Below are 22995 nucleotides of genomic sequence, written 5' to 3'. Positions count from 1 at the left end.
GTGAAGTGGAAATGTGAAGAAGAGGAGATGAGAGGAGGAGATGAGAAGAAGATGAGGAGGAGATGAGAAGACATGAGGGGGATATACGAAATATGCAAATAGCCGGTCAGAGTAATGTTAGGCATATATGACATACCTACAGTATAGCAGCCCAGCCCCGGTATCACTATTGTTATTGCTCTGCATAAAGCTCAATACAAATTCAGTTTGCATGCGTCAGAATGTGCATTTAATTTTTTCAACATTGATGAGCCCCTGGTTTCAACTTGTTCTTCTTAAAGGGACAGTTCTGATTTTCTGGAACCCTGGCCCCATTTCCTGCTTGATCTACAGTACAGTGCATAAATACTTCTCATGAATGACAATTTGATTAGTTAAACTAAGTTTAGTTAGTACTAATCTTTTATTGGTTAAGAAGAGTACTCGGGGCTAGTGCATTACTCAACATGCCCACTCCTAACACCAGCAGAGGAGCAGGCAGGGTGCAGAGGAGCAGGCAGGGTGCAGGCAGGGTGCAGAGGAGCAGGCAGGGTGCAGGCAGGGTGCAGGCAGGGTGCAGGCAGGGTGCAGGCAGGGTGCAGAGGAGCAGGCAGGGTGCAGGCAGGGTGCAGAGTAGCAGGCAGGGTGCAGAGGAGCAGGCAGGGTGCAGAGGAGCAGGCAGGGTGCAGGCAGGGTGCAGGCAGGGTGCAGAGGAGCAGGCAGGGTGCAGGCAGGGTGCAGGCAGGGTGCAGGCAGGGTGCAGAGGAGCAGGCAGGGTGCAGGCAGGGTGCAGAGGAGCAGGCAGGGTGCAGAGGAGCAGGCAGGGTGCAGAGGAGCAGGCAGGGTGCAGGCAGGGTGCAGAGGAGCAGGCAGGGTGCAGGCAGGGTGCAGAGGAGCAGGCAGGGTGCAGAGGAGCAGGCAGGGTGCAGGCAGGGTGCAGAGGAGCAGGCAGGGTGCAGAGGAGCAGGCAGGGTGCAGAGGAGCAGGCAGGGTGCAGAGGAGCAGGCAGGGTGCAGGCAGGGTGCAGGCAGGGTGCAGAGGAGCAGGCAGGGTGCAGAGGAGCAGGCAGGGTGCAGGCAGGGTGCAGAGGAGCAGGCAGGGTGCAGAGGAGCAGGCAGGGTGCAGAGGAGCAGGCAGGGTGCAGGCAGGGTGCAGAGGATCAGGCAGGGTGCAGGCAGGGTGCAGAGGAGCAGGCAGGGTGCAGGTGTGACGGATCATATTGGTCTGCGTTGTGTTGATGTTAAATGTTAATGTCCCGAGGGGGAGTCGAACAGGGGGCTCCCGCGTCGCGGGCGACGACACAGGCCGCTGCACTAAGAAGTGAATTCACTCCTAACTACCGTACCTATGCGTCTGTTAACCCTGTTATGGGGAAGTGAGTTTAATTTACCAGCCCGCACTGCCACAGTCACTCGTCAACACACCTGTTTCCGTGACTGTGGACATACCCGCGGGCTTCCCCGTTACACAGGCAGGGGGAGATGAGAACATGATATGAGAAGATGAGAGGGAGACGAGGAGGAGGTGAAGTAGTAGTGTAACAGGTTGTTGGTCTCGGACTGCAATATGTCACGCTTATCTGCACTCGCTACATATCACAGCTTTAATATGTAACGCTTTGCTACGCTAGCTACACATCGCAGCTTTGATATGGCCTTCTGTTCACTAGACCCTTGACTCACCGACGACCACTCAGCTAAATGTGACTGATGGGCCAATCAGAGGAACCAGAGTATATTATGTACGTAATATCAACATGCATTCTGAGATTGGAAAAACAGGCTTCTCATTTGCACCAGATCTTTAAATCAAGCGTGTCTAATCCTCTCATACTTAGTAAAAGCACATAGCCCAAGTCATAATAACCGGCACGGGCAATCAAAGACAGTCATCATACTTATCCCTCATCACAGGGCTGGTATGATACTAAAATCCTCATTAGAACCTCTTGGTGTGAGAATCCCCAGAGTGTATTATATCCAGAACACTTCCCTCCTCTGGAGTCCATGTCGCCTCCTCTCCATGTGCCAACGTATCCCAGAGTGGAGACGGTGTGGTGGGCTTTTCCTAAAATGGACGGCGACTGGACTCGATTGGTTAGGGATGATGGGACCTCCGTGTTCAGTGCTCCTGGTCGTGAGGGCTCTTGTTGTTTTTCCAATACATGCAAGTAAGGGCCACAGGGACACTTAAGCATATTACATTTTACGCCCCTGCGAGATACGACACCCTCGACGGCGAAGGTTTCTCCTCCTGAGCGCGGAGGATGGTTGAAAGTATGCGTTTTGTATGTAAAATGGCAAATGTTGACAATTACCGCATCTGTAATTGCCCTGTGAGGAACCTGCGTGAGAAAGTGTGAGGGGGGGGGGGGGGCAGGTCTGACCCCAGGTCTGATCATCTCACCAGCATTATTGTGAAGATTAGGTTGTCTCTGATATACGACACGAGGAGGGTTATTGAAACATTCTCTCTCTGTGAAGGGTCAAAGCGAACAGACGCCTCCGTGATCCACTCGTCCCTATAGCCCCCTTCCTCTGAAGCTTGAGGACAGTCCATTGTTCCTGAAGGTCCTCGTGAAGAACTACAGATCCGTCTGATACGGCTGTGAAATCGCAAAGGCTCTTTCTAAGAGACGTAGGAGGGTGATACTCACCGTGCGATAATGAGTTTCCGTCGGTGCTCTTTCGATACAAATGAGTTTTAAAGGAACACATGCCGACAGGCTGCAAAGCCGTGGGCTATCAGTCCCAAACTAGCCCTGCTCGCTCGCTCACTCACTCGCTCGCTCGCTCACTCACTCACTCGCTCACTCACTCGCTCACTCACTCGCTCACTCGCTCACTCGCTCACTCGCTCACTCACTCACTCACTCGCTCACTCACTCGCTCGCTCACTCACTCACTCACTCACTCACTCACTCACTCACTCACTCACTCACTCACTCACTCACTCACTCACTCACTCACTCACTCACTCACTCACTCACTCACTCACTCACTCACTCACTCACTCACTCACTCACTCACTCACTCACTCACTCACTCACTCACTCACTCACTCACTCACTCACTCACTCACTCACTCACTCACTCACTCACTCACTCACTCACTCACTCACTCACTCACTCACTCACTCACTCACTCACTCACTCACTCACTCACTCACTCACTCACTCACTCACTCACTCACTCACTCACTCACTCACTCACTCACTCACTCACTCACTCACTCACTCACTCACTCACTCACTCACTCACTCACTCACTCACTCACTCACTCACTCACTCACTCACTCACTCACTCACTCACTCACTCACTCACTCACTCACTCACTCACTCACTCACTCACTCACTCACTCACTCACTCACTCACTCACTCACTCACTCACTCACTCACTCACTCACTCACTCACTCACTCACTCACTCACTCACTCACTCACTCACTCACTCTCTCACTCACTCACTCACTCACTCACTCACTCACTCACTCACTCACTCACTCACTCACTCACTCACTCACTCACTCACTCACTCACTCACTCACTCACTCACTCACTCACTCACTCACTCACTCACTCACTCACTCACTCACTCACTCACTCACTCACTCACTCACTCACTCACTCACTCACTCTGTGCAGTTCAGTATAAAGCTATCCAGCTGCAAGCTAGCCTAGCTTATGTAGCAGGGTGGATTATCCCTGCTTCGTGGGAACTGTTGGGCACGGTCACTGGGTAGCGAGACACAGTAGAACTCTGGCTAGCTGCACCTCCGTCTTTGGGTCAGGAGCGTCAACTGGAGGCTGGCAGTGGGAGTGGATGGGGCCCAGGATTTACAAACCTGGTCCGGTACTCTGGTCTTCCTCTCCCTTCCAGGGCAGTCAGCAGTACTCCCCAACATGCCCTCACTTCCCCCAATTATTCCCCTAGCACCCTCCCACACCTAGTGACTGGATTGTAAATAAATAACTTGGTTCCCCCCGCAAGCAGTACCCTCCCTCAATGACCCTAGAAACCTTACAATGAAAGGGAAAGGTGCAATAGGAAGGGATTAATAGCATGTATGTTACCCACACCAAAAGGGTTAATACGGCTCAGGAATGGACACACACACAGAACTCCCATCCACTTCTTTACTATTATTGTACTGGTCAGTTACAATGATTTAAGGAGAATGACTACATAGACCGAAGTCCCACTATAGCTCCGTTTCTGAATCAACACCCCCAAAACCCGTATTTTGTACACCCGCCTCTGGGTTAGTATCAGGGATTATATACCGCAAGGTATTTGACTCATCGCCCACGTCTGTGCCTTCACCCTGTATAATACCTTCAAAAGGTTCTAATTATACGGCCAGAATAATACCTCAAAAGGCTTTAATTATAATGCACCAGGTCTGTAACTTTCCCCAAGGGAAAGGGTTAATTGGATGGGAAGATATTATTAAATGCACATGTTATCACACTCAAAGAAAAGGAAAGAAAGCAACAAGTGGGCCCTCAAAATACCAAACAGAAGTCCTATCTTAATGCCGGCATATATTGTTTGGGGTTCCCCTATTGAACGGTAGTAGCAACGTTAACCTCGCCCGCAGGCTGCACCACACTGTATACTGTATAATAGCTCTGGAGCATCAATGCCCATTTGTACTCATCCAAAATGGCCGCCTCGCCACGCCACTGTCGTCCGGGAGGCAAGATGGCGTCGAACGCTCTCGGTGAGGATACTAGCAGGCGGAGCTGGAGCAGAGAGGCAGTGCTGGCTGAGAGCGTGTGCTGGCCGATGACGACCTCTGTTGAACGGGGGGAACTCCCGTATGCTGCAGGCAGCCAGGTGCAGATCTGGTCGCAGGTAGCCGGGGCAGACTGATTGCAGGCAGCCGGAGCAGACTGGTTGTAGGTCCACGCGCGTATCTGGGCTCGCACTCTATACCGCCACACTGCTACTGTAACCCGACTATGATGAACTCAGATATAGCCGTTAGCCGCACGCTACTTATACCGCCACACTACTACTGTAACCTGACTACTATGAACGTTAGTGCTTTGTTCTGTAACGTTTGCTCACACACTATCGCTGGTACTTCTAGGATAACACGTCAACTAGCAAGTACTTCTTGTCACCCGTCGGTACCCAATGGGGCTCTTCCACATCACTCTTTCAACGGGGCTCTTCCGGAGCACACGCCCGTTGCGACTGTTCATGGTCAAGTTCACTGCCAAAGAGGCTCGCCTTCCGCCTTCCGCCTCCATATATCTCCTCCCGTCTCTCTCCGACACTCTCTGCCTGACACCGCCCCCTGCTGGTCCCGCCTACTAGTCACACAGGGGAAGGATGATGAATATGGTCCAGCGATAGTGTGTATCATCCATATTCCAGCCGATAGAAGGAAGAGAAACTCACATCATTGTTCGTGAGAATATCAATGATGTCTTTGTGTACAAATGGGAGATAAACAGCAAGTCAGCAGTTCTGAATAATAGGCAATATTTTCAGGCTGCTACACTTAGCACAAATGAATGGAAGCGGATACGGACCTGCTAGCCTGGATGTACGCTTTCTACTGAACGCACAGAGGAAATTGGTATCTGTGTTCTTGTCTGACTCTGGAGAAGCCCATAATGTCGCCGTGTTCCTTTAACACTAGCACAGCCGACAAGGGGTCACATGACCCCTGGGCATTTTCAATAAATGTATCCTCGTCACTCTGTCGAGCTCCAGCTCTGTCACTCAATGACTTTTCCTAAAAGTACCAGTTTTTTCGGGCACGGTTTCTGACATTTCAAAATGACTTCAGGAAAATGTAATTAGAACGTTATTCCACATTATGGGCCGTTGGAACAGACGAAAGTCACAGCACTTTGCGAGCGTCTAGCGCAGGGGTGGCCAACCCGTGGCTCGCGAGCCGCATGTGGCTCTTTGCCCGTCAATGTGTGGCTCTTCCATCCCAAGAAAAATAAATAAAAAAATCATAATATATATATTTTAAATTTTTTTACGCCACTCAAACCTACATTTCATTGTGGTAAACCTCATATTTTTATATTCAGAGGTAATTATATAGTTTACACTGTTTATTTTTCCTCATATTTCTCATATAAGCTGTCGGGTCGTCTGACCCGTTCCTGGCGGAAATGAGTGGCATTTTCTCCATGGCTGTGCTAGTGTTAATGGGTATTCACCTCTCGGATCAGAATGTCCAAAAAGGTCATCATTCAAAGTTCATCAGTGTCACCAGCAGCAATGGAACATTTGAGGTGTTTTTCTTTCGAGATTCATGAAATTCCATCAGTTGTGTTTCTGTGCCTGGTCCATATAATAAAAAAGACATCATGCAAAGAGGGTTTCCAGTCGGATCTCCCTCCTGGACCCGCAGGGGAAATCTGGGCAGTAAGGAAGTGAAAGATTTATGTTCTTTCCTCCCTCAGCAACTGAACTGCTGCTGCACTGTGCCCCTGAGCAAGGCACTGACCTGCCGGTCGCCACAGTGTTTCCGCTCCGTGGCCGACAGCGTCAGACCGACAGCTCCCAGGTGTAAACGCGTGGGACGGCGTGAGTGGAAAAGCAGAGAGCTGCAAAAAAAAAAAAAGAGCATCTATGAGATTCTCCTCCTCCTTCTCCTCCTCCTCCTTCTTCTTCTCTTCCTCCTTCTCTTGTTGTTATTAACGCTCACTCTTTAACCCCGTCCTTCATACACACTTCCTCCCCGGTCGCGCTGGTGATGTATGTCGATATGTTTTCTATAGGCAAGGAGCTCGATGTTCATCAGTGTTCAGGGGATCACATAGCGGGACTGGTCCTCAGCTGGATGTGATTCACAGGATAATAATAACTGCATGTAACTGCCGTAGCAGAAGATAATAACCAGCGCTGTGCCCCAAAGCAACTTGAGTGGGAAGAACAGTATAGACCGCAACATTATCCATCTAGCTCTGTATGCATACCCATACTGTACACTGTATGTAACGGATGGTATCGTGAAGCGCAGTCAAGAAGGGCTGGGGTGAGTAGCGGTGCTATGGGTTAAACTCACTCTCACATCCTCAAAAGACACATAGACCCAGTACTTGGAAGTGGATTCACCTCTTGGTATAGCGGTCTGTGTTGTTGCCTGCGGCGTGGGAGACCGGGGTTCGACTCCCACTCGGGGCATCGAAGTTTAAGGTGACGTTGTCACAACCGTTACATATACTTTGACCTCTATCTGTATACCTACTCGTATTCGTTAAACCACTGGCTAGTATGGTTTACTACCATAGTGTATTTATACTTGTACCACTGTATATAGTAATACTGTATATACATTTGCTTAGCATATTTACTCCGTAGCGTCCTCATTATACATACTGCTATGTACTTTACTGTTATGTTGCACTCTGGTTAGACGCCTACTTCATTTTGTTGCATTCTACTTGTGCTGTGCAATGACAATAACATTAAATTGAATCTACAATAGATGAATCTATACAACAGAAGGGCTGAAAGGTTATTTTAAGTTTTTTTATTAATACATTAAAAAAAATTTAATAATTCAAAGGAAATCCACAGAGCTTTCAGAAAGGTGTGCAATAAAAGTATTGCTTTGTCCCTCAAACAAATATTGATTGTGAATGATTCATTTAAAAAATATATCAGGTATAAAATGAATGTTGTGTTTACCTCTGTTTGTCCAACCCGGAAGTCTGCATGTTTCAAATCAGAAGTGAGAAGAAGAAGAAGAAGAAGAAGAAGAAGAAGAAGAAGAAGAAGAAGAAGAAGAAGAAGAAGAAGAAGAAGAAGAAGAAGAAGAAGAAGAAGAAGAAGAAGAAGAAGAAGAAGAAGAAGAAGAAGAAGAAGAAGAAGAAGAAGAAGAAGAAGAAGAAGAAGAAAAATACTTTATTCTCAATGTACACAAGGCAATTTGTCTTTTTGCATATACCTCCTAGGGAGGAATATTTCCAAACGATATGTGATGTAAAATGTCAAGAGAAATACTTCCTACATGTCAGTCAAAATGTCAACAACATACTGTAAGGGATGAGGTAGTCTTAGGTGCATTTGAAGCTGTTATTTTCACCATCTTGAGTTAAAAAGGTGTACCATAAACTGTACTGTATGTAGGGCAGTGGATAATGCTGGAAATGTATTCACCCAAAATACTGATACTAATGTGAATGTATAATAAAACACAAGATAAGGACAAGCGCTCAATGAAGAAACCCAGTCCCATTGCCAAAGGCTGCTGTTGTTCTGGGAGGCCACACAGTGTCGTGTGTGAAGAAAGCAAAACCAATCAAATAAAGCAAAACCATGACATTAGCATGGTAGGTAGTAGTATACGGATAGTAACAGTACATAGTAGTAAGGTACTAGTAAAAGACAGTTATTTATATATATATTATATTGTAGAAATCATCGGAATAGAGAAACGCACAATTTTCTATCAGTTGACAACAAAAAGCAGTGTCATTTATTTCGCAGTAGCACAAGTGACAGCTGTCAGAACTATGCCGGGCTAGCTTCTGACAGCTTGTAGTAATCAAACATTTATCAATGAAACCCCACACAGAATGTCTCCTCTCAGCCCAACCCAAAACCAACCTCCTTAACACTTTTGCGGCCACTGGGATGAGTTTAATTCATCTCAAGAGGACCGGGAAATGTAAACAGACGTGGGGCTGTTTGTAGAGCTAAATCTATACTTTATAGTATTGCTATCTGTCCATTCTCATTGTGAATTGAGACCATAAACCGTCCCTTCAAAATGGCTTAAAGAAAAAAAAATGCCATCAATACGTTCTCATTTTATAGCGCCGTGAATATAAGCATTATACCAGATTTGGTCTAGTATATTTTCCTGGAAGCCGAGATAATGGGCTAATAGCTAATAACGTTAAATCCAATGGCATTTCGGTTATAGATACGCTCCAGTTAAAACTCAAACTGCATATGATCGGCACGATCCTCACGCAAGTATGCCTGAAAGGGGGGGGGGGGGGGGCGGGGGACATCATTTCTGATTATTGATTAACAATAACCGCGTTCTCCCGGAGAGTCAACATTGCCTTGGGCTGATCGCTATACTAACTCGTTTGGCTGAGTTAGGGGGAGGGAAGCCGAGGGTGGGTCCTGAGCGTTGCGGACAGCGACCCCTACGGTTCGGTCGGGGCGCCCCTGCACAGCGAGGGTAGGATCTGGAGGGAGGTATAGGCCGGGAGTCAGGTCCACCTCTCAGGATGTTTTTTGCTACCTTTTTTTCATTATTATTTCCTGTTATCCCATACCTTGGGCCATCACAAGTTGATAATGACCACCCCCAAATCAGCCCCGTCTGGCCTCAGGGGCCAAAAAACCCTCTTTTTGGGAAAAGCTTCTGGCGAAATTATGTAATTGCAAATATGAGGGTACTGCGACTGCATAAATGGTCAGATAAGTCTGAAACTTTGCATGGTGTATCTATCCTCCTCATCCTGCTCCTAATCCTCCTCATCCTCCTCCTCTTCCTCATTATCCTCCTCCTCTTCCTCCTCCTCCTCCTGCTCCTCCTGCTCCTAATCATCTTCCTCCTAATCCTCCTCCTCCTGCTCCTAATCCTCCTCCTGCTCCTGATCCTCCTCCTGCTCCTCCTCCTCCTGCTCCTCCTCCTCCTGCTCCTCCTTCTAATCCTCCTCCTCCTCCTGCTCATCCTGCTCCTCCTCCTCCTACTTCTGCTCATCCTGCTCCTCCTCCTCCTAATCCTCCTCCTGCTCCTCCTCCTGCTCCTCCTCCTCCTCCTGCTCCTCCTCCTCCTCCTCCTCCTCCTCCTCCTCCTCCTCCTGCTCCTCCCCCTCCTCCTCCTCCACGGGGAGCAGCGTACTGGCTCATGTAAAATGGCAGGCCATGCATTATGCAGCAGCTTAGGCCACCGCGGCGGGGTCTCCATGTCCTCGGCTACAGTCCACTTGTCGCTGCTCTGGTCGTAGCGCTCCACGTTGGAGATGGTTCTGGAGCCATTGTAGCCTCCGACCACGAAGAGCAGGTCGTCCAGCACCGCGATGCCAAAGTGTCTGCGGGGGGTGAGCATGTCGGGCAGGGCGCTCCAGGAGTCAGTCAAGGGGCTGTAGGCCTCCGCGCTACGCAGGCAGTTTACACCCTTCCACCCTCCCACCTGAGGACAGGACACATGAGAGGAATGTTTTAGTGTGTGGTTAAGGCACGCAGACACTGTATTAATCCATTTAGGGCATCACAGAAGCATTGAAAGTCAAATGATATATCTATACAAATATCTAGTATAAAGCATTTGTCTCTGTGTGCACTTACTGCATAGACATGTCCTCCGTATGCAGCGACTCCCACTCCGCTACGCGTGCTGCTCATGGGGGCGATCAGAGTCCACTGGTCGGTGTCTGGGCTGTAGCACTCAGCTGTGAGCAGATACACTGTCCTGTTCTCGCCACCACAGATGTAAACCTGTAATAAGAAAGAATATTCTAATTTAGTTTATATATTCCATTTGATTTCATTCTACTTTAATCTACGTTAATGTTGATGCACCAAAGGACCCAGACACATCTTTTGTATGTGCAAGCTTACTTGGCAATAAAGACATTTATGATTTCTGATCTAACGTTCCTTGTGTTCATCTAGCACCATGTGTCCCTCAGTTCCACCCACCTTGCCCTGGAGGGCTGCTGCCCCGGCGCCGTTCCTGTGCTCCAGCATGGGTGAGATCAGGCTCGTAGCGCTCGGCGGTGTTCAGTACCACGTGTCCGTCGTTCCCTCCCATGGCGTAGACACAACCGTCCAACACGACCACGCTGAGTCTACTGTGGCGTGAGTGCATGGAAGCCGCCTGCAGCCAGCTGCGAGTGACGGGGTTGAACCTGCGCACACTGTTGAGAGCCTCTATGCCGTCCCAGCCACCGATGCAGTAGACCAGACCGCAGAGATAAGCGGTGCCGTGGAACCACCGGGGACTCTCCGCCTCAGCGCTCACGTCCATCCATCCACCGGCTCAGATATCGTAAGCCTCCATGGTGGTGCTACCGCTACCCCGGCCTCCGATGGCCAATAGGAGCTCCTGGGGCAGGCGTGGACGCATCAGGGGGTTTGGGAGCCTGTCGGAGCCAGGGGGGTTCAGGACGCTGTGGATGAGGGGCCTGCAGTCGTGGCTGTCCCTCACCACAGGGTTGTTCTGGACGTTGCTCCTGAAGTAGTCAGGCCTCATCAAGCCCATGCGAACCTGGGAAGAGACAAGCAGACAGCGGGTACAACTTAGACATCGGTTGTAGATGGTTTCTGTTGCTAGGGAACAGTTTGGACCCAAATGTTTGAGAACCACTGTACTAGGGAACCTAGTGTTGTTTTAATGTAATGCACAGTAATACAATTAGTAACCTTGGGCAGCAGCAAAGGGATGTGTGTTTTACGCTCCTCACGGGAGTGGTCGATCCAACGGAGGACGGCCTCGAACACCGTCTCTTCGCTCTTCACGTTCAGGTCATCCCTCTCAATGATGTCCACCAGTTGCTGCGAGGACAGCTCCACAAACTCCTGTGAGACGTGCAGCATCTCCTCAAAGTGGCACACGATGCAGATATGGGCCTTGCGCCTCAGGTCAGGGCAGTTGTAGATGTCCGCGAACCTCCAGATGCCGACACAGTTTTCCAGAGACAGCTGGCCCTCTAGGAAGTCAGAGCACGCTCCTACTATGCCAGTGACGAGAAGCTGGTCTGCAGCCACCAGAAGCTCTTCCACGTTCTCTGCTGTCACCAGCACAAAGCGTGTGTAGGAGTACTCTATGATGAGCTGCATCATAGCCGGGGACACCCCAGGGATAGTGTAGACTGCTTTCTCTGAGTCGCTCCAGCGAGTGAAGAGGGCTCTGTGGGACGCAGAGTATAGAGATATCTGATTATATATATATATAATCTGAGTAAACAGTAAGCAACATTCTGTCCTGTGTAGTAAGATGTTTTCACTGTAGAAGTATAAGGTCTTAGTACAGTAGAAGTATAGTATCTTTTTACAGTAGAAGTACAGTATATTATCTGTTTACAGTAGAAGTACAGTATAGTATCTGTTTACAGTAGAAGTACAGTATAGTATATGTTTACAGTAGAAGTGCAGTATAGTATATTTGTACAGTAGAAGTACAGTATAGTATATGTTTACAGTAGAAGTGCAGTATAGTATATTTCACAGTAGAAGTACAGTATAGTATCTGTTTACAGTAGAAGTACAGCATAGTATATGTTTACAGTAGAAGTACAGTATAGTATATGTTTACAGTATAAGTACAGTATATTATCTGTTTGCAGTATAAGTACAATATAGTATCTGTTTACAGTAGAAGTACAGTATAGTATATGTTTACAGTAGAAGTGCAGTATAGTATATTTTACAGTAGAAGTACAGTATAGTATCTGTTTACAGTAGAAGTGCAGTATAGTATATTTTACAGTAGAAGTACAGTATAGTATCTGTTTACAGTAGAAGTACAGTATAGTATCTGTTTACAGTAGAAGCACAGTGTATTATATGTTTACAGTAGAAGTACAGTATAATATTTGTTTACAGTATAAGTACAGTATAGTATCTGTTTACAATATAAGTACAGTATAGTATATATTTACAGTAGAAGTGCAGTATAGTATATTTTTACAGTAGAAGTACAGTATATTATCTGTTTACAGTAGAAGTGCAGTATAGTATATTTTACAGTAGAAGTACAGTATATTATCTGTTTACAGTAGAAGTACAGTATATTATATTTGTACAGTAGAAGTACAGTATAGTATATTTGTTTACAGTAGAAGTGCAGTATATTATTTTTTTTACAGTAGATGTACAGTATATTATCTGTTTACAGTATAAGTACAGTATAGTATCTGTTTACAGTAGAAGTACTGTATAGTATCTGTTTACAGTAAAAGTACAGTATGGTATCTGTTTACTAACCAAGCTAACCTGAACCAAGCTAACCTAAACCAAGCTAAGCTGAAGCAAGCTAACCTGAACCAAGCTAACCTGAACCAAGCTAAACTTACCTGAAATAGTTGCTGCAGTCACACAGGAGGGCCTTGTGGGCATTCAACTCAATGCTGTTGACTTTAACACTATGATTGCCGGGGACGAGTTAAGACTTCATTCCTAGCCATGCTCATTCTGCCGAAGACGCCGTAACTCGTCTTTTAATGTCAATATTTCAAAAATCTGTGATCAAAATCATATTTCCCCTCCGGAGCCCTGAGATGTACTGGTGAGCTCCACTCAACTGTCTAACGGTTAGAGAGCGCCATCTGGTGGCCGATCGGTAGAGGGAGGGGCGCGCCAAACAGGAAGTGCTCATCCATATGTGCTCCGGGCACTCGCAATCGGTAGCCGGACTCCATCTCAATACACTGGATGATCAATCGCTCGCCCGAACTCAATAAACAACGTTATTTGGATTTATATAGTATTATACAACCTGGAAATGGTTCATCAGGATCAACATCCCATAATCGAAAACGGTCTACTCCACGCTGATCGTCCAACGGCGCGAGGAACATACGGTAAGATTCAGCGTTATTTTCTAACGTATTCCATATAAACTGCTATGATGAACATATGACCCACTCTGGATGAATCATCTAACGCTGCCCACGGAATTATAAACGATCCCCTGCCCATCCGGTCATCATCAGATCATACGTAGATCATTCTAGAAGTACGTCCAGTTGAAATTTTTCATATCGCGCCGATTGCTATAAAACTGTATTTCATCATCAATATAATGCATTTGGAGCTATAAATCAAGTTCTGGATAAAGCTGCAGAAAACTATAAAAACATACTTATACTTTAGACCATATTTTAGTATGAATATGTGAATGAAAAAGTTTAACGTTGCTACACCCTGAACAATACATATAGGACATTGAATGGGCCATAATAATGGCAATTTAGCAATAGAATTTAAAAAGTTATAGCCCTGCAAAGAAGGGCAACTTCTCCATAGACAAATAGAGCTGGCAAGGGATGGTAAATTATGAATTTAACCCATGGCGATCAAAGTGTTAATAACCACATCACAGAACCTTCCCTCCAGACACAGCTCATTAAGGATTGTACAGGACATTGTTTCCTTTTCCATGTGGGGATTTTAAATTGTATCTACAGAATATATTCAAGCTTACAGACAAATAGCCGGAAACAACAAGTGATATCTTCACTTGTCTTCTGAGATTTGAGATATTGTTGAATATATACTGTACACAAATGTTCTAGAATGTTTGATTATGACATCATACTGTGACATCACAAATGTTCTAGAATGTTCTATTATGACATCATACGGTGCCACGAATGTTCTAGAATGTTTGATTATGACATCATACTGTGACATCACAAATATTCTCGAATGTCCTATTATGACATCATACTGTGACATCCAGTGATGGGAATAACGGCGTTATAAATAACGGCGTTCGTTTTTTCAGTAACGAGTAATCTTCCAATCTTAATAATGCCGTTACCGTTACTGCCAAAAAATGCGGTGCGTTACTATTATTGAAGCTGTTTTTTTCATCAGACAGATCTCTGCGCTGAGAAGTAATACTTTTTTTCCTTGGTTAGTGGGCAGTGCGCAATTGGCTGAGGTTGAGTCAAATGTCATGGTAAGCCAATCAGAGGTAGAGGTGGGCGGGTGTTCGAAAGAATCCAGAGTCTGACACACAGCGACAACACAAGCGACTAACTCAACGACAGACTGCGGTTCTGTGTACGTTTTGATAGTTTGTTTGGCGAGCCGAAATAATCCAACAAACAACACAAGCGAGCAGTCAACGACAGTTGTGTTGCAGCACAGGGCACTACACTAGTGGAGGCTACAACCTTATCAACAGTGCTGCACTTCCTGGTTTAATAGCACAGTCTTCAGGTGCTCAGAGATATATCTGTATGTCATGCATGTCTTAACACTAGAACAGCCATGGAGAAAATGTCACTGATTCCCGCCGGAAGGGGTCAGATGTCCCCACAGTTTATATGAGAAATATGAGAAAAATAAACAGTGTAAACTATATAATTACCTCTTAATATAAAAATATGAGGTTTACCACAGGTCTGTGGCCATGAAATGTTTCGAGAGGCTGGTCAAGGATCACATTTGTGCCTCCCTCCCCAGCGATATGGACCCTATGCAATTTGCATACAGGCCAAACAGGTCCACTGACGATGCGGTCTCCCAAGTACTGCACAGCACCCTCTCTCACCTGGACCGTCAGAAGGGGGGCTATGTGAGACTGTTGTTCATTGACTACAGCTCAGCGTTCAACACCATAGTCCCCACCAGACTGGTGGACAAGCTGATCGAGCTGGGTCTGAGCTCCGCTCTGAGCACCTGGGTACTGGACTTTCTGAGTGAAAGACCCCAGGCGGTCAGGGTGGGGGGTCAGACCTCCAACACCATCACCCTGAGCATCGGGTCCCCCCAGGGCTGTGTTCTGAGCCCCCTGCTGTACTCACTATACACACATGACTGTGTGGCCAAGTTCAGCTCCAACTCCATAGTGAAGTTTGCAGACGACACAGTGGTGGTGGGGCTGATCTCGGACAACGACGAGAAGGCCTACCGGGAGGAGGTTGAGGTACTGGAACGCTGGTGCCAGGACAACAGCCTGCTCCTGAACATTGGTAAAAACCAAGGAGCTGATCGTGGATTATAGGAGAGGACAGCAGGAGACACACACACCACTGAGGATAAACGGGGCCACCGTGGACAGGGTGAGCAGCTTTAAGTACCTGGGGGTCCACATCTCAGAGGATCTGACATGGTCAACACACATAGACACAGTTGTAAAAAAGGCGAAGCAGCGCCTCTACTACCTGAGACAGTTAAGGAAGTTCAGAGTATCGGGGAAGATACTCCAGTCCTTCTACTCCGGAGCTGTAGAGAGCATCTTGACTGGAAACATCACTGCCTGGTATGGAAACAGCACGGCACAGGACAAGAAGGCCCTACAGAGAGTGGTGCGCTCTGCCGAGCGTACCACGGGTATTGCACTACCTCCCCTGCAGGTTTACATTTACATTTACATTTAGTCATTTAGCTGACGCTTTTATCCAAAGCGACTTACAAGTTCTGTACGACAAGCCATCAGGAAGGGCACAACTCTATCAGCTGAGTAACAATGTTCATCAAAGTGTTGAGTGCTACAGTGTAGGTTAGTTTATTAGGTGCATGACAGTATGGTTAGTTAGGGTTAGATCATTTTTTCTTTTCTTCTTTTTCTTATAGGTTCTATACAACAAGAGGTGCAAATCCAGAGCCTGCAGAATAATGAAAGACCCTCACCACCCCAATAACAGCCTGTTCCAGCTGCTGAGGTCAGGCAGACGCCTGCAAACACCAGCTACTAGGACAGAGAGGCTTCGGCTCAGCTTCTTCCCCCAGGCCATCAGAGCCTTGAACAATGAACACTGAGGGTCACAGAACACTGAACCCTACACACACAAGCACACATTAGCACACACACGACACACACGCTGTGCACGCTCGCACACTAGCAGCCACTTTAACATGAGAAAGCACTCACTCATGCTGCACACGCCCACACTTATGGCCACAAAGAAAGGTCACTTTAAAAATAGTATAGTAACAGTGTATTGCACTACCAAGGGACCTAGCATGTACTTCATGCTCTGTAAATAACTATGTACAAATACTGTGATGTCCCACTATGTTACCTGTTTATTGCACAATGTTGTCTATTGGATCCTATTATATGTTGTACTACTGTATTGCACATCGTTGCGGGCAAGACCACCCGCATTTCATTGTATACTTGTATGCCGTGACAAATAAAACTCTTGACTTGACTTGACTTGACTTGAGTGACAAAAAGTTTTTTAATATTTTTTTTATTAAAAAAATATATCAAAATGTTCATACATTTTTTGGATGTAAGAGACTCACATTGACGGGCAAAGAGCCACATGTGGCTCGCGAGCCATGGGTTGGCCAGCCCTGCGCTAGTCGCTCACAAAGTGCTGTGACTTTCCACATATTATATATTCCATGTGGAATAACGTTCTAATTACATTTTCCTGAAGTCATTTTAAAATTTCAGAAACCGTGCCAGATAAAACGGGTACCTTTAGGAAAAGTCATTGAGTGACAGAGCTGGAGCTCGACCGAATGACAAGGATACATTTATTGAAAATGCCTAAGGGTCATGTGACCCCTTGTCGGCTGTGCTAGTGTTAAATGGCATGATTAGATTAGTTTAGAATAGATGATTAGATTAGATTCTTATATCTGTATGTTGTGTATGTCATGAATGTCATGAATTGAAAATGGGGGACCCTGATGTAAACAAGACGAAAGTCTCTGGTCTGCATCCCCTTCACAATTGTGTGTATTGAGCTGTACTGTACCCATTCTGCAATCTGTTAATTAAAATGTTCAATCAATCAGTATATATTTGTTATTTATTTTTGGTATAGTGCTTAACAAGCATAATTTAATGTTGCCCAGTTGTGGCCTGTTGAGGGGCAATACATATCAAAAGTTCCAAAACATCTATTGTGTTTGTATTTGTATGATCCACTATATAAACATAGTAATTATAATATCTACATACATGGCATTTGATTGGAGGCTATAGTCTCACTTTGTCCCACAGCAACATTAAAATAGTTTAGATTTGTGTATGTTGTTTATGTAACAAATTTACTTGAAAGGATACCCGTGCCTGTTGCCCTACAGTACAGGCTGGGTTCTCTCTCTCTGTTTTACTCTACATGTTAAGTGCTGTAGGTGTTTCTGTACAGTACATGCTGGGTTCTCTCTCTGTTTTACTCTACATGTTAAGTGCTGTAGTAGTGTCTGTACAGTACATGCTGGGTTCTCTCTCTCTGTTTTACTCTACATGTTAAGTGCTGTAGTTGTTTCTGTACAGTACATGCTGGGTTCTCTCTCTGTTTTACTCTACATGTTAAGTGCTGTAGTAGTGTCTGTACAGTACATGCTGGGTTCTCTCTCTCTGTTTTACTCTACATGTTAAGTGCTGTAGTTGTTTCTGTACAGTACATGCTGGGTTCTCTCTCTCTGTTTTACTCTACATGTTAAGTGCTGTAGTAGTGTCTGTACAGTACATGCTGGGTTCTCTCTCTCTGTTTTACTCTACATGTTAAGTGCTGTAGCTGTTTCTGTACAGTACATGCTGGGTTCTCTCTCTCTGTTTTACTCTACATGTTAAGTGCTGTAGTAGTTTCTGTACAGTACATGCTGGGTTCTCTCTCTGTTTTACTCTACATGTTAAGTGCTGTAGTTGTTTCTGTACAGTACATGCTGGGTTCTCTCTCTGTTTTACTCTACATGTTAAGTGCTGTAGTTGTTTCTGTACAGTACATGCTGGTTACGATCCCGTCTCTCCTCGCGGTCCACTGACCTCCCGCCCGCCCGCTGCCTCCACGACTGACCGCCACCTTGTGTTGTGTTTGTCGTCGTCGTCGTCGTCGTCCCCCCCCCCCACCCCCCACCTGCAGATGCTCCCACGGTGTGTCGGAGGGGAGGGACGTAGGCGTGAGCGTGGGACAGAAGGGAGTGCTGGAGTGCGAGGCGGACGCCAAGCCAGAGGGCGACTTTGAGTGGTACAGAGACGACAGAAGGTAATAATGTCTTTCAGATTTGCATGTTAAGCAGGCCAGTGGAAGTGGAAGTGGAAGTGTGTGTGTGTGTGTGTGTGTGTGTGTGTGTGTGTGTGTGTGTGTGTGTGTGTGTGTGTGTGTGTGTGTGTGTGTGTTTAGAAGAGAGTGGGCGGTCCACATCCCTTATCATTCCTTTATTGACACATGAGGGAGGCTGAGGGGGAGGCACACGGGAGAGAAGGGTCTGGTTGGAGCTCTGGTCCCAGGCCAGCGGGGGGGGGGGGGGGGGCGACGACGACGACACAGATCTTATCTTGACCAAGGCTACACCATATGATGCAGCGGCTCCTACTACCTGACCCACTTTGTGGTTGTCAGCTCATTAAAGCTGATTAAAGTTTTTCAACCAAGACCCTATTTATCATCTGGTGTCACACCAATCGATTCTCGCCAAAATCTCATCAACTGGACCACGGATGCGTACGTTTTTTTTCTTTTCTTCTTTTCTGGGAGCTGGGTCGTCCAAACAAATGGTAACCACACAAAAAAAAAAAAGAAGAAGAAATTAATATTTCAATGATCTAGTTGATTGACCGAGGTCTTCGTACGAGGACTGGCAATAGCATAAATATGAACTTTAAACTTCAATTACTACATGTTGGGGCTGTAAGCATTCTTTTTGGGTAATGTGCGTAAATGTCGATGGCTGAAGTGCAAAACCTCCTATGTGAACATTTAACTTTTTTGAGAAAACTGTTGAAACGTGTTCTTTTCTTGCCGAACGCTATTTTTTAAGGATACCCAATACAATACACTGTTTTTGGACTATATTAATAGATTATGTGTAGGGATGCTCGATATTGGCTTTTTTACCGATACCGATATACCGATATTGTCCAACTCTTAATTTCCAATACCGATATCAACCGATATCAACCGATAACGATATATGCAGGGTTTCCCCCCCCCCAATTTTTTTTAATAATTTCAGGTAATTAACATTACATATCTCTTGTTGTGGAATTAACACAACATTATGCATACTTTTGACAATAAATAAAATCTGAATTTGTTCTTACTTGCTTGCCTGGGTAAATAAAGGTTCTAGAAATGTAAAAAAATTAAATAAAAAAAAAACTTTTTTTGAAAACCGATACCGATATTTTCCGATATCACATTTTAATGCCGATATCGGCCGATAATATCAGTAGGCCAATAATATCGGACATCCCTAGTCATGTGGCAGTGAAAGGGTTCATCCATCACAACAAGAAACATTTAGAATGTTCATGTTGTCAAGTTAGAAAATGTCTATAATGTCCATTTAAGTTCAACAATTTTGTGTCAGATTTGACATCGTTCAATTGCTATCATGGGTACATTTTCTGATTCACAGCTGTAGTCTCCGCATTTAAATCAAACTCATTCGGAACACTGGTTCAAACTAACATGATTCGAGGCTGAGCCCACAGAGTCGACGCACGACAAATGCATCGTCAGCGGACCGACTCCGAAAAGTGTCGATTGACATCGAATCGTAAATTCAAGCTTTGAGGCTCTGGCTTCCATCTTAAAAGAGAGAAGTAAGTCCAAGGGCGGCTGGGTGGCACAGCGGACTAAGCGCTCGTCACCAAAAGCGAGACACACTGGTATCGAATCTGGCTGTCAGCGGTGCCTCTGGATTGGGCCGGTCGTCATACTGACACAATTGGCAGAGTCAGCGGGAGGGAAGCCGGTGGGTGGTATTCTGGTCGTTGTAAACAGCGACTCCTACAGGTCGGTCAGGGCGCCTGCACAGCGAGGACAGGAGATGGTGAGGGTAGTGTGAGCCTCCCACGCGTTACACCTCGCCAATGAGAGTCCGCGCTGGCAGGTGAAAAGAGGCTGCTGGCTGTCTCCTATGTCTCGGAGGAAGCATGTGATAGACTTCAGGGCTCCCTAGACTGACCAGTGGGGGGCACATGCGTGCAACGACCAGGAAGGGGGAAGGGGGGAATTGGCATAACGACTAAATTGGGATGGAAGAAAAACACAGAAAAACAGGAGGAGAAAAAGTGGATAAAATAAAAGAGAGAAGTCAACGTACAACATAGAGATGAGCTGTCGCAGATAATTTAAATACCACAACATGTTCTGTCTCAGGGTGCAGTTCCCCTCTGAGCACTGTGTGAGATGTTTGGTGGTGAACTTCAAGTCCAGTGGCTGCGGTTTGAAGAGGAAATATGAGTCATCAACTCACTCGTATATATATATCAGTGGAGGTTTCTCTATGACAACACGTGAAACACAAATTCACTCATAATTCATAATTATTATTAATTTACATATACCTATATTAAAAAAAAAAAAATATATATATATATATATATATATATATATATATATATATATATATTTTTTTTTTATTATTATTATTATTATTTTTTTATTATAAATGTTTTCCTCTGTAAAAAAAATGCCAGTGAATAATTTTTTCTTCAAAAATGGCCAAAATGTACAGCTCTGAGCAGGCCTGCACTGCAGTATTGCCTGCAGTAATTATTCGTGAAGAAAACTTCACAGGTGTGACCCATTGTTAAATAAATAATAAATAACAGCTAATCAAAATAGGCTATTAACTTCATCTAAGCACGGTCTGTGCAGTTAAACTCTTGCCATTGAATGGAGGATTGATTGATTGACAGCCCTTGACATCCAATACACGGAGGTTGAATATGATTGGCAGCCTTGCAAATCCAATCAGAGATTGCTGCATTGCAAAGTCAAAATGGGTCCAGCTGCATGTCCGGAGGATAGGTTTAGCTCGGGCCAATCTCAAGTTTCTCAAGTTTCTTTATTAGTTGTCATACAGAAGTACAGAATACTTTTATACAAAATGTAACATAAAGAAGCATTTGGTATGAAGGACTGTCCGAGGCGGTTAGTTGAGTGTCGGGGGGGGTATGAGTCTGTGGCTTCCTTGTCACCTTCACCTAATATGTTTTGATCTGGTCAGGTGCGCTGTCACCTAAAATGTTTTGATCTGATCAGGTGCGCTGTCACCTAATATGTTTTGTTCTGGTCAGGTGCGCTGTCACCTAATATGATTTCATCTGGTCAGGTGCGCTGTCACCTAATATGTTTTCATCTGGTCAGGTCCGCTGTCACCTAATGTTAATATGTTTTCATCTGTGTCCACTGACCACTGACACACAGTGGGGGATGTTTTAAAAATATTATTTAATATATAATATAATATAATAATTTGTGCTTCACCTAAAAATTTGGTCAGCAGCCTCCACTGATATATATATATATATATATATATATATATATATATATATATATATATATATATATATATATATATAGATTAGGGATGCTCGATATTGGCTTTTTTACCGATACCGATATACCGATATTGTCCAACTCTTAATTTCTGATACCGATATCAACCGATATCACATTTTAATGCCGATATCGGCCGATAATATCGGTAGGCCGATAATATCGGACATCCCTAATATATTTATATTTGTGTGTATATTTTTGGCAGTATATTTTAGAATGTATATACATATTTTTTAGAATGTATATCCCTGACTGTATTTTTATTTCTATTCTTTATTTGTTGAATTTCCCTCAGGATCAATAAAGTACTTCTATTCTATTACATTCCTCCGTTTGCCACTATGTGCACAAATACAGAGAGTATTTTTACTCTATCTTTTCACTTCATTTAATGATGAACGAGCCATTAGTGACTCTGAGGCAGGCCTGGCCCTAATGGTCCGGGACAAACACCAACACATGCACACAGACATTAATAATGTACAAGCAATGCATTTGAAAGTAATTGGTTCACAAAACTCGACAAATCCAGGCAATAAACCCACAAAGCTACAACCAGGCCGCGGAGACAAGGCGACTCACAATGACACTTACATTTCCCAGGAGTTTATTTTACAGTCGGACACGTTACTACATGGCCGCTCCGCTTTATCCCGCCGCCCCGCTGATGAGGTCGCCCCTAGGTCAGGAGGCGGGGCCTTGCTCGTCCCCGGCGGGGGGGGGGGGGGGGGGGGGGAGTAGGGGGAGGGTCAAGTGAGAGGATGAAACTGTTGTTGTGTCCCTTCAGGGAGCGTCGCTGTGCCAGAGGAACCACAGAGCTGCTGAGGAAAACATCTCTCTCTCTCTCTGTCTCTCTCTGTTCTCCGTTTTCTCATCCACAATATGTTTAGAGAGACAAACCAGGCCAAGAGAGAGAGAGAGAGAGAGAGAGAGAGAGAGAGAGAGAGAGAGAGAGAGAGAGAGAGATAGAGAGAGAGAGAGAGAGAGAGAGAGAGAGAGAGAGAGAGAGAGAGAGAGAGAGAGAGAGAGATAGATAGATAAATCAAAATCAAATCAAATCAAATCAAATTTATTTATAGGGC

At 45.5% G+C, this 22995-nt stretch overlaps 1 pseudogene across 1 annotated transcript in view; it reads left to right on the top strand.

Annotated features, from left to right (window-relative positions):
* LOC311232912 (protein CEPU-1-like) overlaps positions 1-22995 on the top strand; it is a 143277-nt pseudogene that overhangs the window by 70535 nt on the left and 49747 nt on the right. Inside the window, exon 3 of the transcript in view lies at positions 18482-18604. The product of the transcript in view is annotated as a protein CEPU-1-like (transcript). The remainder of the gene's footprint in view (positions 1-18481; positions 18605-22995) is intronic.

The sequence above is a fragment of the Notolepis coatsorum genome (assembly GCF_963971535.1).
Source record: "Notolepis coatsorum genome assembly, chromosome: 8".
NCBI lineage: Eukaryota > Metazoa > Chordata > Actinopteri > Aulopiformes > Paralepididae > Notolepis > Notolepis coatsorum.
The sequence above is the reverse complement of the archived record's forward strand: the minus strand, read 5'-3'. Positions and strand labels throughout refer to the sequence as shown.